The sequence below is a fragment of the Macrobrachium nipponense genome, chromosome 7 (genome assembly GCF_015104395.2).
Source record: "Macrobrachium nipponense isolate FS-2020 chromosome 7, ASM1510439v2, whole genome shotgun sequence".
Classification (NCBI taxonomy): Eukaryota; Metazoa; Arthropoda; class Malacostraca; order Decapoda; family Palaemonidae; genus Macrobrachium; species Macrobrachium nipponense.
In genome coordinates, this window is record NC_061109.1 from 59650065 (window position 1) to 59666502 (window position 16438).

General features: G+C 34.9%; 1 protein-coding gene across 1 annotated transcript in view; it reads left to right on the top strand.

Moving 5' to 3' along the window:
- Positions 1-12583: 12583 nt before the first annotated feature.
- Positions 12584-16438, top strand: part of LOC135217399 (orexin receptor type 2-like) — a 119127-nt gene continuing 115272 nt past the window's right edge. The window contains exon 1 of the mRNA XM_064253242.1: positions 12584-12684. The gene's annotated coding sequence lies outside the window, so the exon portion shown is untranslated. The remainder of the gene's footprint in view (positions 12685-16438) is intronic.

Genomic DNA, 16438 nt, shown 5'->3' on the forward strand with positions numbered 1-16438 from the left:
ATAGCCTTTCGCTGATGATATCTGTTAGTAACTTCCACATATGGGTAGGCAGGTGATAGGCCTGTAGTTACTGGCTATATTCCCTTACTTTTGTCTTTCTGGACTAAGGATGTTCTTCCTGTGGTCATCCATTTGGGCGCATGGTGATTTGTGATACAATGCTATTTTTGGGTGTAGGGCCTTGAAGTTTTTGAACCAGTATCCATGGACTTCATCGGGACCTGGGGCTTTCCAGTTGGGCATTTTCTTTAGTTGGTGTCTGACTGTGTCTGTCGTGATGTCAGTGAATCTTTGCTTTATTCTCCCATATTCTTCTGTCTTGACTTCCTTGAGCCATGTTGCATGTTTGTTGTGTGATACCGGATTGCTCCATATGTTTTCCCAGAGTCTCTTACTTGGTTCGGCTTCAGGAATTTCTTGTGGTTGTCCTTCCCCTCTTAGTTGGCTGTATAGTCTTTTCCGAATAGTTTGTTCTGTTGGTATCCCTCATTCCTGTTCATGTATCGTTGGATCTTATGTGCTTTGGCCTTAAGCCTCTGTTTTACATCCTCTATTGTGTTGTTTATTCCCTCTCCTGAATTTGACTGTTTATTATTATTATTATTATTCCTTATTATTAGTTATTATTATGATTATTTTTATTATTATTATTATTATTGATTATTATTATTATTATTTTACTAGATATTTGGACCTAATAAGCTCTTTATTATCATCATTATTATTATTACAGAATCTCATGATCACGCAAGTCCCCGAAATGTTGAAAAATTCCACAATGATTTAATGTAGCTATATACTTTTAGATACATAATTACATTTACATCAGGGTGGACATTTCACCATTATTATTATTAATTACTGATATGATGAAAAAATCCATTTGAATCAATGTAACTATGTCCTTTTATATAATACACACTTTAACCCTTATTATTATTATTAATCACTGTCACCCTATTCGATGACAGATTTTTAGTGTGGGGTTCCGCGTTCCAACCTGCCTCCTTACGAGTCCATCACTTTTCGGCATATTGGGATCGTGCCTAGTCTTCCTATGATTATGGGTAAATTTCCACTGGCATATCCCATATCCTTCTATTTAGGTCTTGATACTTATCTTCTGGTTTGCCTCTGGTGCTCCGGTCTCTGGTTGCTGGTTACTGTTGTTGTGGTGGCCAGTTGCTGGATGACAACCGCCAAGTACCTGACCGTCCTCCCCGCTCGCTGGTCTGAATACCTGGTTGCCGGATGAAGCTCCTCTGTTGCCAGAGCTTCCATTTACGTCGTTGTCGTTTAATCTTTCATTCCTTTCCATCATTGTTGAGATATGCTATTTAACCCATAGCTGGACCCTACCCCATTTACAGCTGAGTAGACTGGGGAAATTGTGGTAAGGATCCTTTTCCAAGGATCCCGAGGAGAAGGTCACCCACCCAACAAATGACCAGCCCCTCCCCACCCCCCCCGTGTTGCTTAACCAGTTCGCTGTTGAGCTAAATCACTCTGCCACGGCGCCCATATATTATTATTATTATTATTATTTCCCATGAATTCGGTAAGAACAGCACTTAAATATAAGGCAGCCTGGGTGTCAGAAATTGTACCGAATTTATAGCTCACCATCTTAACGCTCACTATTTCTATACATAATGTTCATAACTGTTCTATTTTCGATTCACTTTGTAATTTGAAATATATAAGGCAGAAACGAATACTTAGTTTCTGAAAGTCAAGAAAGTTTTAAAACATTGAATTCTCTTTGAACCGTATCTAGATATAAAAGTAAAAACGTCTCTATAGAAAGGAATGTATATTATTTTGTCTTTGTGAATTAAATGTGAAGGGTGTTATGAAATCTCCACATATATTAGAAAGAAAATGCTAATAAAGTTTTGCCATGTTGCCTAGCAACCAAACGCGCGACGAGCCAAGCATATATCACTCCGAGGTATACCTTGAGTACACAGTTGAAAAGCATTTAGTTGATATGATTAGAGTATTATCGTGCGTGGTACACTTGGCCCCTGAACGTCCTCGTTTTTCACGAGTCCTTTTTTTTTTCCTTTTATTTCTATTATTTCTTGTTTTATATTTGTGCTTTTGTTTCTTGTTATTCTTATTCTTAATGATCAGATTTCCTGCCGTTAGTGATATAAATCCCAATAATTACAATGGTTATTCTGTCTACCTAATTTTTGATCCGAGTTTCGACTCCCTTTTTTTATTTTATTTATTTTCCATAAAATCTCAAGTTTTTTCCTATTTCTAATCTTTCTTTGTATACAGACTACTCCTCATTAATGAAATACTTCCCGTTATTGATAATAATGATTCTTTCCACTAAGAATAATATATATATATATATATTATATATATATATATATTATATATATATATATATTCTTCGTCTACTTATTAATATAAGCAGAGATTTCATATTTATTTCAGTATTTATGCCACATAAACAAAATAATAGATGTCTTTCTTCACTGACATCTGAAATGATGTATCTAGATGTGATTGGAGGTCGATTAAATATGTTTTAAAAAGCTGTTTAGTTTCAGAAACTAAATATCCGTATCTGTCTTAAGTATATATCAAATGGCATCGAGGTTAGGTTAGAATGTAGTGGATATGACGCTGTCAAAGTATTTCTGTCTACGGCCTCGAAGGCTGACGAGTGTCAGAGATAAACAATGCATATGTATAGAAGGATTTTTTTTTTATTTGATATCTAGTGTGCCATTTGCGGTCTTATAGCAGGTATTTTTGAGACAGGCCCAACAATCCCCCCCTACTCCCACCTTGGGCACCCAACCCCTCTCCTTACTCCCACCCCAAACAAAGAGAGAGAGAGAGAAAAAAAAATTTAAACCTTGAGATCAATATCTCCTTCCCTCCCCCAACAAGCAGAGAAGATTTAAACCATGAGACCATTCTTTCTGTCCCCCAACAAAGAAGAGAGAAAAATTTAAACTGAGATTATTCTCTCCTTCCCCCAAACAAAGAGAGAATATTTCAATTATGAGATCATTTTCGCCTTCCCACAAAAAAAGAGAGAGAATTTAAACCATGAGGCCAGTCTCACCTTCCCCCCAAAAAGATGAAAATTTCCATTATGAGAGCATTTTCTCCTTCTCACAAAAAAGAAGATTTAAACCATGATCATTCACTTCTTCCCCTGCAATTCACTTCTTCCCCTACAAAGAGAGGAAAGCTTAACAATGAGGTCATTTTCTTCTACCCCAACAAAGAGAGAAAAATGTAAAGTATGAGATAATTTTCTCCTTCACTCCCCCGACAAAGAGAGATAATTCAAAACTATGAGATCATTCTCCTCTTCCTCCAACAAAGAGAGAAAATTCAAATCATGAGATCATTCTCTCCTTCTCCAACAATGAGAGATTATCTAAATTGAGAGAATTTTCTACATCCCACAAAAAAGAGAGAATTTAGATTATGAGAGCATTGTCCCCTTTCCGAAAAAAAGAGGGAAAATTAAAATTGTGAGAACATTTTCTTCTTCCCTCCAAAAATGAGAAAAATCTAAACCTTAAGATCATTTAGGATTACTGAGAAGAGCTTTATACGAGACTTTTAAAACAAATTATTTCATTTCTGTTTGAAATAAATTACAAATATGAAACCATGCGGTTATCTATTTAGTTGATAAGAAGTGTTCCATACAGGGTTTTAGTAGAGATGAATATTTGTTAGTTTTGATAAATTATTTTTTTTACCTATTCTGAAATTCTCTCTCTCTCTCTCTCTCTCTCTCTCTCTCTCTCCACTCTCTCTCTCTCTCTCTATATATATATATATATATATATATATATATGTGTGTGTGTGTGTGTGCGTGTGTGTATATATATATATAATATTATATTATATATGTATATCTATATCTATATAATGATATCTCTCTAGAATATATTATGTATATTATATTTATATTATATATCTAATATTATATATATATATATACATATATTTTACGCTTGAATTAAACATTATTCATTTTTATTTGTAAATCTTGAAAATCAAAGGCCTAATTAATAGTTTAAATTTCATAATATTCTGTAAAAAAAAAAAAAATTACAGCCGGTCTTGATGACAGTAGCCAGTTTAACTCGAGTACGAAAAAAAATCAATCAGTCAATTATAGAAAAGAAACAAACAAACATCCAAATATTTCGCAACAAACCTCTTTCGCTTGTCCTAGACATATCCCATACTTACACCTTCAAGAGTGGGGGTGGAGGGAGCGACGCTATTGCCTGCCCTCAAATTGCCAAAATAGATTTCGACAAGGTCCTTTTATGTAAGGTCTTGTTAATCTCTCTCTCTCTCTCTCTCTCTCTCTCTCTCTCTCTCTCTCTCTCTCTCGTGTTTCAATAATAACAACCGCCACTTGATGTCAAGGTTCGCACATTTGTATGTATGCTAATCCATTGAATGTTTATGTTTGTATGTATGCATATGGGTATTTCTGTATGTATCGTTCCCTGATGATACATGCTAAACCGTAAGTCAATATAGTCGTGAGGTGACCTTTCATTTTATTGTCTATGTATGCATGTATGTGTTACGAATTATATCGAAGCCCTTTTGCAAAAAAAAAAAAAAAAAGATACAAGCCCTCGGTACAAAAATAAAGTTATAAATTATTATCAAAACTTAAAAAAAAAACATACCCTTGATCTATTTCGTAAAGAATTGTTCAAGTGTAAAAATCTGGGGCTGAACATTATTTATTAACTTATCAATTAATTAATCAATTTATATATATACAAGTGATATGAGTAAGGTAACATAATTGACAATTACATGCCTGAATCTCTAGACCAGACACGAAGGAACTTTTCCTATTTATCCTTCGTTAAGAATCCTTGACCATCACTCCTTCTAAGGAAATGGGTGACAAGAAGACCCGAGAGTCCTAGGACACAGAGAAATATAATAGCAACGAAGTGATTCTGTTGTCTTCCTAAAGTATAGAAGAGGAGATTTCTGGTTCTGTTATGAAAAAAAAAAAAAATATAATTTATGTAAAGTCTAGTTTTTTAAAGGTTTGGTTGATTTGAAACCTAGCTCCCTTTTACGGGATTGTCATAATTCTTTCCCTGTCTGCTATGCTAGTTTTGGGCACCTACAATAAACGATTATTATTCTTATTATTACTTCGCTGTTAGATATAATGGCATTATTAAACGAAATGATTTTATATATTATTTTCTCTTTTTCTTATTATCGGCTTCTCTGGCTCAGCGATACTTCTTAGTAACCGGCCAATATTCATATTGGGAAATTCTAAAAACTGCTTGAGGGGATATTTTATTCAAAATCAGGATTTTGACGTTATTTGTCCAGTATACTGGTATTAACATTGTACGGGAAACAGGGATCTCAGGTTCAGGTCAAGCAGGGGTCGTCATTAGTGCTGGTATTATTTCGTGGGTGTAGGCCAAATCCGGGCCGGGGTCGTCTTCTTTAGACCTTGGTCTACACCAGGATCGCTGAGCCAGAGATGCGGGTAATAAGAAACATAGAGAAACTAATATATAACATCAATTCGCTTAATTCTGCCGTTATATTTAACAGATATGTCTAAAAGAGGGTCATCTAACAAAATATTACTATTATTATTATTATTATTATTATTATTATTATTATTATTATTCCGAAGGTATTTCATTATCGTCTTTTTACGAGTCAAAGCCCAGATCTAAATTCAAACATATTATATTATTACGAGCTATACCACCGTTGCAGAGCCGTAACCCGAATGTTCCCGTAGGGGGTAACTGTACATAAACGCCTATCAGAAGCTTAATATCTAAGAAAATACCCTTTGGCATAATTTCAGTCTAATTTACCACCATAATTAAACCCGACATCTCCCAGTCAGTAGTTTGGGAAGATATGAATTTATGACAGGAAACATCCAAGCACTTACAATCAACTGCGCGAACCCTCGATAATTAAAGAGAGAGAGACGGCAGAACTATGTTACCTGTTACCTTATATATAAATTAGAGAGGGAGATTTAGGCCGGTAAAGAGCACAACTGTGACTGTCATTTCGAGTCGCCTTGAATATGAATTTCCCGTAAAGGCTTGGGAGATTACTCTTCCTGTTGGACAAACATTGTGGTGGTGGTGGGGGGGGGGGGGGGCGGGGGGGGGGGGGGGGGGGGGGGGGGGGGGGGGGGGGGGGGAGGTGGGGGTGGCAGGCGTAGTTGTCCTCCCGCTACCCGAAATCAGAGACGGATAAATGGACTAAGTTCTTGAAGCTTGCAACTTTCCCTATCGCTCCAGTGGGTTACAGTGTGGCCTGATATATATATATATATATATATATATATATATATATATATATATATATATATATATATATTATGTATTTATGTATATGTATGTATGTATATATATATATATATATATATATATATATATATATATCTTCTCCTTTCCCACCGTTATCCCCACATTAAGGGTCGGTTGCCTGATGCGCCATCTCCACCACTGCCACCTATCAAAGGCATCATCAGGTATGATTTATTGTTTGGCAAAAAGATTTTTACGGCCGCATGCCTTTGCTGTCATCAACCACAGTTATTGGCAGTAGGCCTAGCCTTTTACTAAGAAGTAAGACTGCAAGGCAGCAGTTTTCCTAGTTATTAGCGTTGGGTCGAACCTTTTACTCAAAAGTAAGATTGCAAGACAGCAAATGTCCTTTTAGTCGCCCCAGGGCTCCGAACGGCTTGATAACTATTTTGAAATAATGCAATTAGCACCAATCCAATAGCCTACGTTTCAAACTTAAATCAAATCGCCCCAAAAATAAGAAAGTTACAGTCTGGGGTGGGTGCAAATAATAACCTTTTAGGGGGGTTATACATGTTTTTAAGAAAATCCAATTAGCCTATGTTCGGCCCCTATGTTAGCTAAACTTCTGTGCCAAATTTCATACTGATTGATTCACTGATGTAGACATTCACATGGAACAAACAGACACGTTTTCCAATATATATATATATATATATATATATATATATATATATATAATATATATATATATACAGGTAAAAAACAGGAGTGCAAACTAATGACATATATATATATATATATATATATATATATATATATATATATATATATATACAGGTAAAAAACCGGAGTGCAAACTAATGACATCTTCAATTAAATCACCGAATCAATGCGTAGCCCACATTTACCATTGCTCCATTTTGTGAAACATTTAACCACACGTATCAATGCACCCATAAGGGTCCGATGATAAACATAAACACGATTATCTTCTATGAGACTGACAGAACAGAACCTCTGCTGATATGGCTGATGTAAAACAAAAGAACAGTGATTGCTTTAGTAAACCACACACTCCTGAAGGGGATTGAAATTTGTATGACCGATTTATCATCGAAATATCATATTATTATCATTATTTTCAGTAGATGAAACCTATTCACGTGGAGCAAACACACAGAGGCCATTGACTTGACATTCAAGCTTCCAAAAATGTTGGTTTCAATCTCCCACTGCAGACCCCACACTGCAGCAGTAACTGATCATGATGCAGAGCCAGTGATTTCTCATCACCCGGGGGGAGACGCGAACCTGCAACATCTGAGTGGCAATCACGACACTAACCCCTATACCAGTTCATTGAGGAGTGAGAGATGTGTATTTCTGGTGATAGAAGTTCACTCTTGACGTGGTTCGGAAGTCACGTAAAGCCGTTGGTCCCGTTGCTGAATAACCACTGGTTCCATGCAACGTAAAAACACCATACAAATAAACAAAACAAATACTTCTCGTATGATTCAAATTTATATTCTGTCTATGGACACAGTTGGATCGTATCATTATTATTCATACTGTTCTTATAAATATGACACTCATGATGACAGTGACTTGCAGTGCCTATACTCTGTTTTTTTCCATCTGTCCATCCGTCTGTGGTGTTTGCGCTTGGTAACACTGCGTCCTGGGCTTTAAATAATATCCTATTTCGAATATTAACGGTGTAATTTTCATACAGTAAATTATTAAAACACTTTTCAGTGGCAAATGTACACCCAGATATCCTTTTTATTTACCTAAAACTTACACATAGTGTAACTATTTAAAGCCCGGGACGCAATGTTGCCACGCGCAACCACCACAGGTGGATGGACAGATAAAAAAAAAAAAAGTATAGACATTAAAAAAAATGATCAAATCAAATCCCCAAAGCTACAGACATTAATCCCACCTTATTTGTCGTTGTAGATTTGAATTGAGTTTAATATAAAATTTAGGCCAAATGCCAAGCACTGGGACTTATGAGGTCATTCAGTGCTGAAATGGATATTGACAGTAAAAGGTTTGAAAGGTGTAACAGAAGGAAAACCTCTCAGCTGCACTTTGAATCAAGTGTTAGGAGAGGGTGGAAAGTAAGATGAAGAAAGAGAATATGAAAGGAGGTACAGCAAAAGGAACGAAAGGGGTTGTAGCTAGGGGCCGAAGGTACGCTGCAAAGAACCTTAAATAATGCCTACAGTACACTGCATGAGGTCCACTGACGGCACCACTTCCCTAGGGGTTATCTGTCGTTGTAGAAAACGTGACAAGCAATGCTTCGTTATCCGACAATACCTCATTTTTCATGCTTAAGGAAACGAATTCGCAGAGGTAGCGCACTGTTCCACTACAGTAAAGCCTAATGAGCACATTTTTTGTCCCAATAGATTTTTAAAAAACATCGACGAGGAGATATCTGGAAAACTTACCTATGGAAAGAGATTAAAAAAAATGCACACTAAGTTAAAGTTCAGTATATCTTAGTTTAACCAGACCACTGAGCTGATTAACAACTCTCCTAGGGCTGTTCCGAAGGATTAGATATTTTTACGTGGCTAGGAACCAATTGGTCACCTAGCAACGGGACCTTCAGCTTATTGTGGGATCCGAACCACATTATATCAAAAAATGAATTTCTATCACCAGAAATAAATTCATATGATTCCGCGTTGGCCAAATGTAGAATAAAATACGAAGGTGAGAGCATTTCGTAAAAAAAAAAAATTAGTAAGCCTAAACACACAGAAAATCGGGAGCCATAAGAATCTGAAACAGAGAATAACATTGATTCTTCTCGCGAGAAATGATCGGGAGAGATTTCTTTTACCTTTCGTGACTTGATGTAACCAGTGTTTGCTCAGCTCTGTCAGAGGTCAGGAATGCAGCTGGTGCTGATCGCTGGTGGGTAAACTGTTTACTTTCTCGAAGGAAGAGATTTGAGAAAAATATCATAAAATTTGTGGTTTCATGGCTTGTGGAATAGCGCTAGTGGATTTGACGTCAACTCCACGGCGAGACTAAATATATATATATATATATATGTGTATATATATATCTACACACACACACACACACACACACACACATATATATATATATATATATATATAATATATATATATATATATATATATATATATATATATATATTCTGACTCACACGGGACCGAACCCCGGTCTTTCAAGCGAGAGTCCAAGGCATTAGTAATTCTAGCACTAGGTGTTCGGTCCTGTGGTGAGCAAGAAATGTTTTTTTGTGAAACACGTTCCCATGTGTTCATTTCCATATTATCTATATATATATATATATATATATATATATATATATATATATATATATATATATATATATATATATATATCTATATATATATAGATATATATATATATATATATATATATATATATATATATATAGATATAATAAAGTAAAAAGCCACAATAATGTATATGAGCGACTGTACTTTTTTCAAAAAAAAAAAAAAAAAATGGGGGGGGGGGGGAGGGGGGGAGCTTTCGACCGTTTGCGCAACGGTCCCCTTCAGCCAACTGAATCAAATATACATTCATTACTTACAAAGACAATTGACGATATTTTTTTATATCTGTCCTGGAGACTATCGAACAATATTCCGGCGTAAATTGAAGAAATGACGATCATGTAATGGCTGTTTCTCTCGTTCGTACGGTGGTCGTTACTGGTGACTATACTTGGTTTTTTCCATCTGTCCACCTGCCTGTGATGTTTGCGTATGGTAACACTGCATCCCGGGCTTTAGATAGTTACATTCAGCTTACATTCAACAATAATAACAATATCCTATTTCGGATATTAACAGTGTAATTCGCATGCAGTAAATTATTAAAACACTTTTCAGTTGCAAATGTACACCCAAGGTATCCTTTTGTTTACCTAAAACTTACACATAGCGTAACTATCTAAAGCCCGGGACGCTGTGTTACCATACGCAAAAACCACAGGCAGGTGGACAGATGGAAAAAAACAGAGTATAGGTGATTCGCGGAAAAAAACAGAGTATAGGTGATTCGCGGGTGGTGAACGATTTTCAGCATCGGTGCCTCCTGTTGTTTCTGCGGCAACTGTCAATTCTACTTGAAACAAAGTAGTATCAAGTCCAGAAACCACTTGAAATTGATAATTTATGGAATGACAGACTTGCCTGTGTATGTATATGTCAGTCCTCCTGCGTAAAGACTTCATTGCCATCTAATAGGGTTGCAAATATTTATCAAAGCCCGCACCACTACTCTTCTATATATAGGTTTAGATCCCTCCTAGTGCATGACGTGATTATTCTCCCAACAATGTTTATCAATAGCGCCGTTGTGAGCGAAGTCCCTAACCTAAGCTTCTTTGTATTTTGAAAAATAGTCGCTCTTATACATTATTGTGGCTTTTTACTTATTATTTCCGGTCACAATATCGTAATGCACCAACACATATTTACGTATAATTCAAATTCATAAACGCGCAATAATATATAATATGTTCTATTATGTATATATATATAGATTTATAATAGTATATATGATATATATTATAGTATATTATATATATATATATATTATATTATATAATCTGCATATACCATATCACAAAATAACCACGCAATTTCACAATTCCTACTACTCGTGGTAGGCTTCAATGAGTCGGGTTGGTATAGATTCCAAATTCTTTAGTTTATTACAAAGTACATTTTATCAACCACTAGCTTTTGAAGACATGCAGTCTCAGTGAAGCCTAACACGAGTAGTAGGAATATATATATATTTATTACATAGATGCGTCAAAATTGGTAATGAAAAAGATGGTCTAGATGACAGGAGAGAGAGAGAGAGAGAGAGAGAGCCTCTAACAGACAGATTCTATAGATAGTATAGTTTCTGTGCCAAGGGAGTTGGGATCCATTTAAAAATTAGAAGATGAGCGATGAGATACGTATTTTTAATCTGGAACATAAACGCCTACAAGATAATATTACGATCACCTATTAAACTCACATACAATCACATACATGGTACTGAGAACACGCGCATGTAGAAGTGCACAAACACACACACAAGCTTACATAGATATCGTAAATTTTGAAAACGGTTACCTGACAATATCGAAAGGTATATTTGGGTTAAACAGCTCTTGCTTGACAGAAATTCGAGAGTTTGTAAATCGACTGCATAGAAAAAAATTGTGCTTTGAAGCAAGAAATAATTATTGGGGGGGGGGGGGGTCGGTGAAGTACCACATAACACTGGTCTGACCAGTTTACCTGTGAACAGGTAAATGGGCTCTTCAGGTAATCAGTGAATTTTTCGTAAGGCTGCTTTCACTGGTTCTAAAGCGATTCGTTTACTTTTTTATTTTTTTTCTCAACAGTGTCCTTCCTGGTGAAACACAATGGAACGACCTCTATATTGCTCATTTTCACTTAGCAATATTTTTTTCTGAAGGACCTCTATATTACCAAATTTTGTTTATTAATTTTTTTTTGCTTTGTATTACAGTTAGATAGTGATTCTCTCTCTCTCTATCTCTCTCTCTCTGTCTATCTCTCTTTCGCTGTTTACACACATACACACACGCACACACACACGCACACACACACACACACACACACATATATATATAGCCTATATATATATATCTATATATATATATATATATATATATATATATTAAAGTTATTTTTGCCACGAAGGAAAAAATAAAAAGCGAGTAGGCCAAAAAAAAAGAAAAACTTTATTTATACATAGCATCACGTTTTATATACTTCGTGATCAAGTTATTCATATATATATATATATATATATATATATATATATATACTATATATATATATATATATACTATATACATATATATATATATATATATATATGTAGATTATATATATATATATATATATATATATATATATATATATATAAAAATCTACATTCAATCTTACACAACGAATCCTCTTGAAACCTCCTATCACTATTTACCCTCAAAGGTCCAAGCAAATCACAACTGCATTGGCACATGTTTGCCAATGTTTATCTTACATACGAGAGAGAGAGAGAGAGAGAGAGAGCCCTGCGTCTTAGTAACCCCCATCCCCTCAGTTGTTACTAGAGTATCACAGCCCTTTTATCAGGTGAGAGCTAGAGAGAGAGAGAGAGAGAGAGAGAGAGAGAGAGGGACTTACACATGAGAACTTGGTGAGTCTGTCAGTAGTATCTCCTCTGACTCTGTGGCGAGTGGTTGTGTGCCCATTTCATCCGGAACCCCTCATTTTTGAATGACTCACTGGGACGGGTGAGTGTTTTAGTGATTCTTGTTGACAGTTTTTGGTTTTGATTTTCTTAAAGTGATTCTTGTTGACCCCACTTAATTTCGTTAGCTGATTATCATCTTTTTTCTTTTATTTAAGTAACTGATTCTAGTTTCAGGTTTTTACTTCGATATTATTAGCTAATTCTAGTTGACACGTTTTGAGTTTGATATCATTAACTGATTCTTGCTGATTTATTTTAATTTCATAAGCTGATCTCGTTGACACAATTTGATTTCGCTTTGCTGATCCTTGTTGACAAAATTATATTTCAATTATCATTTTTCATTTCATGGTTCACTTGCTGGTTCTCATGGGCGCAATTTGATTCCATAAGATGATTCTCGCTGACGAGTCTTAATTTTTGTGTCATTAACTGATCCTTGTTAAAGAGTTTTGATGTCATTGCTGAATCTCACTGACAAGTCGTGATTTTAACTTTGATTCTAACTTCTTTTAATTGATTCTTATAGATACGCTTTGTTTATGATTCAATTAATAGATTCTCTTGACGCTCTTTGAATTTGTTTTCAATAATTGATTAGCTGATTCTTGCTGACACGCTTATCTCTGATTTCATGCACTGATTCCCTCTGCCACTTTTTGAGTAGTTGGCTGATTCTGCTTGACACGGTTTGACTTGGATTTATTTCATTTATTGATTCTTTCTGACACTATTGAGTTATTAACTGATTCCCGCTGACACTTTTGAGTTATTAACTGATTACCGCTGACACTTTTGAGTTATCAACTGATTCCCGCTGACACTTTTGAGTTATTAACCGATTCCTGCTGACAATTTTGAGTTATTAACCGATTCCTGCTGACAATTTTGAGTTATTAACCATTCCCGCTGACATTTTTGAGTTATTAACTGATTTCCGCTGACACTTGAATTATTAGCCGATTCCCCCCGCTGACAATTTTGAATTATGAATTGATTATCGCTGACACTTTTGAGTTATTTAGCCGATTCCTGCTGACACCTTGAGTCAATAACTGATTCCCACCGACACTTAGTTATTAACTAATTTCTGCTGAAACTTTGAGTAATTAGCCGATTACCACTGGCACTTTTGAGTAATTAGTGGATTCCCACAGACGTATTAGTTATTAACTGTTCCTGCCGACACTTGTGAGTAATTAGCTGATTCCTGCTGACATTTTTGAGTTATTTGATGATTCTCGCTGGCAATGTAGAGTTACTGGCTGATTCACGCTGACTGCACTGACACTTTTGATTTATTAGCTTGTTCCCACTGTCACTTTTGAGTTATATTCCAACTGTCACTTTTAAGTTATTAGCTGATTCCCACTGACACTTTTGAGTTATTAGCTGATTCCCACTGTCACTTTGAGTTATTAGCTGATTCCTACTGTCACTTTTGAGTTATTAGCTGATTCCCATTGATACTTTTGAGTTATAAGCTGATTCTCGCTGATACTTCTGAGTTATTAGCTGATTACCACTGATACTTCTGAGTTATTAACTGATTCTCACTGACACTTTTGAGTTATAAGCTGATTCTCGCTGATACTTCTGAGTTATTAACTGATTCTCACTGACACTTTTGAGTTATAAGCTGATTCTCGCTGATACTTCTGAGTTATTAACTGATTCCCACTGACACTTTTGAGTCATAAGCTGATTCTCGTTGACACTCTTGATCTATTAACTGATTCCCGCCGACGGTATTTAGTTATTAACTGACTCTTGCTTACAAGCTTTGATTTCGTTACTTATTTGGAATAAATTTTTTCTTTGTTGTTCTAAATAGGGAATAAAAATGTTAATTAAATTAAATACAGACGGTTTAACGAGTCTGTTGGCTGTTATTAGCCGACTCATAATTGCATGTATAAATCCTAACTTATCCGTTACTAGTTTTTTCCGGTAATCTGATTAGGTCTTCGTAACGTTAACACCAAATTAAAATAAATGGAATGTTATTAACTCCAGTTAATTATGAACGGTTTTAGTGATTTGGATTCCTAAAGGTTATATTACGTCATCGAATTAATCAAGTTATTTGAGAATTGGGTAAAAATGCTCATAACGAATATCTTTGTAATTCGTAAAATGTATGCGATGTGTATGATTTATGTAAAAAATGCTCATAACGAATATCTTTGTAATTCGTAAAATGTATGCGATGTGTATGATTTATGTGAAAATGTTTGGTGGGGTGGGGGCCCAAAAAAAAAAACAAAAAAAAAAAAAAAACCTGATTAAAAAAAAAATTATGTTTCGATAAATGAATTAATAAATGAATGAATCTAATTTATGTTTATCACTGATTAAACACACACATACACACACACACACATATATATATCTATATATATGTGTGTGTGTGTGTGTGTGTGTGTGTGTGTGTGTGTGAGCACACGCATGTATTCATGTGTATGTGAGCGTACGCGAATACCAAGCATTACCAACCCTGCACCTTAAGAAAGAACCCCATTACCCCCCATTTAGACGTCAGTGTTACGTGCCAACCTACCCTGAGCGTTAAGGTACTTTCATTTAAACGTTTTTTTCGTGCCATGACATATGATGCTGTTAATCAAATGCTTTTTTTTCGCATGATTTACGAATTTTTCTATTAGTTAAAAGTTATTGTTATTTCTATTATAATTATTATGTATTATTATTATTATCATCCTTCGTATCTTATGAAGTGATTATTCATGAACACACGCGCGTGCAGTGCACACACACACACACACACACACACACACACACATATATATATATATATATATATATATATATATATATATATATATATATATATATTAATCCTATAATTATATATTATAGAACTATAATCAGTGATAAACATAAATTAAATTCATTAATTTATTAATTCATTTATTCGGAACATAAATATTCAGTTTGTATTTTCACATAAATCATACACACAGGATATATTTTACGAATTACAAAGATATTCGTTATAAGCATTTTTAGCTAATTCTCAAATAACTTGATTAATTCGATGACGTAATATAACCTTTAGGAATACAAATCACTAAAAACGTTCATAATTAACTGGAGTTGATAACATTTCATTTATTATTATTATTATTGTTATTATCATTATTATTGATCAAATTCTACAGATTTTTACCAATTGTTTTCGTCATATCCAAGTCACATATGACAAGTTTGAGGGACTCTACCCTACTTTCCATAACCACAGAGATAATTCAGTACAAGAATGACTACATTAATATGCAAATTAACTATTTTTATTCTTATCTTACTTGTGGCGAGAATATCTATGAAATGGAAAATATCCTTATTGAAACTGTACAGCAAACAAGTGATTGTGGAGAAATAATTCCTGATCGGGATTTTTGTTTTTGAAAGGATAGAATATTCTTTAGAAAACGGGCAGATCTAGAAAAAGGGCAGACTCGTCTCTAGAAAACGGACAGACACTTCTCTAGATAACAGACTACTCTTCCCTAGAAAACGAACAGACTTCCTGCGATATAAGCTAGTGTTGCAGCAGCACCAGAAATTATGGAGGAATTTGGGTGTGGGAAGAATAATGAGATTATTTTCAAGAAAATTCTAAAGTAGTTTTTTGAGATATGGCGTCCCGTTGTTATTAGGGAAACTCTCTATACTCTATTACATCTCAGGAAAATGCTACCGGGACAGGATATCCTCTAGTAACGGGATAAACTCTTCTCTAGTAAAATACAAACTCTTTTTGTTCAGTCAAT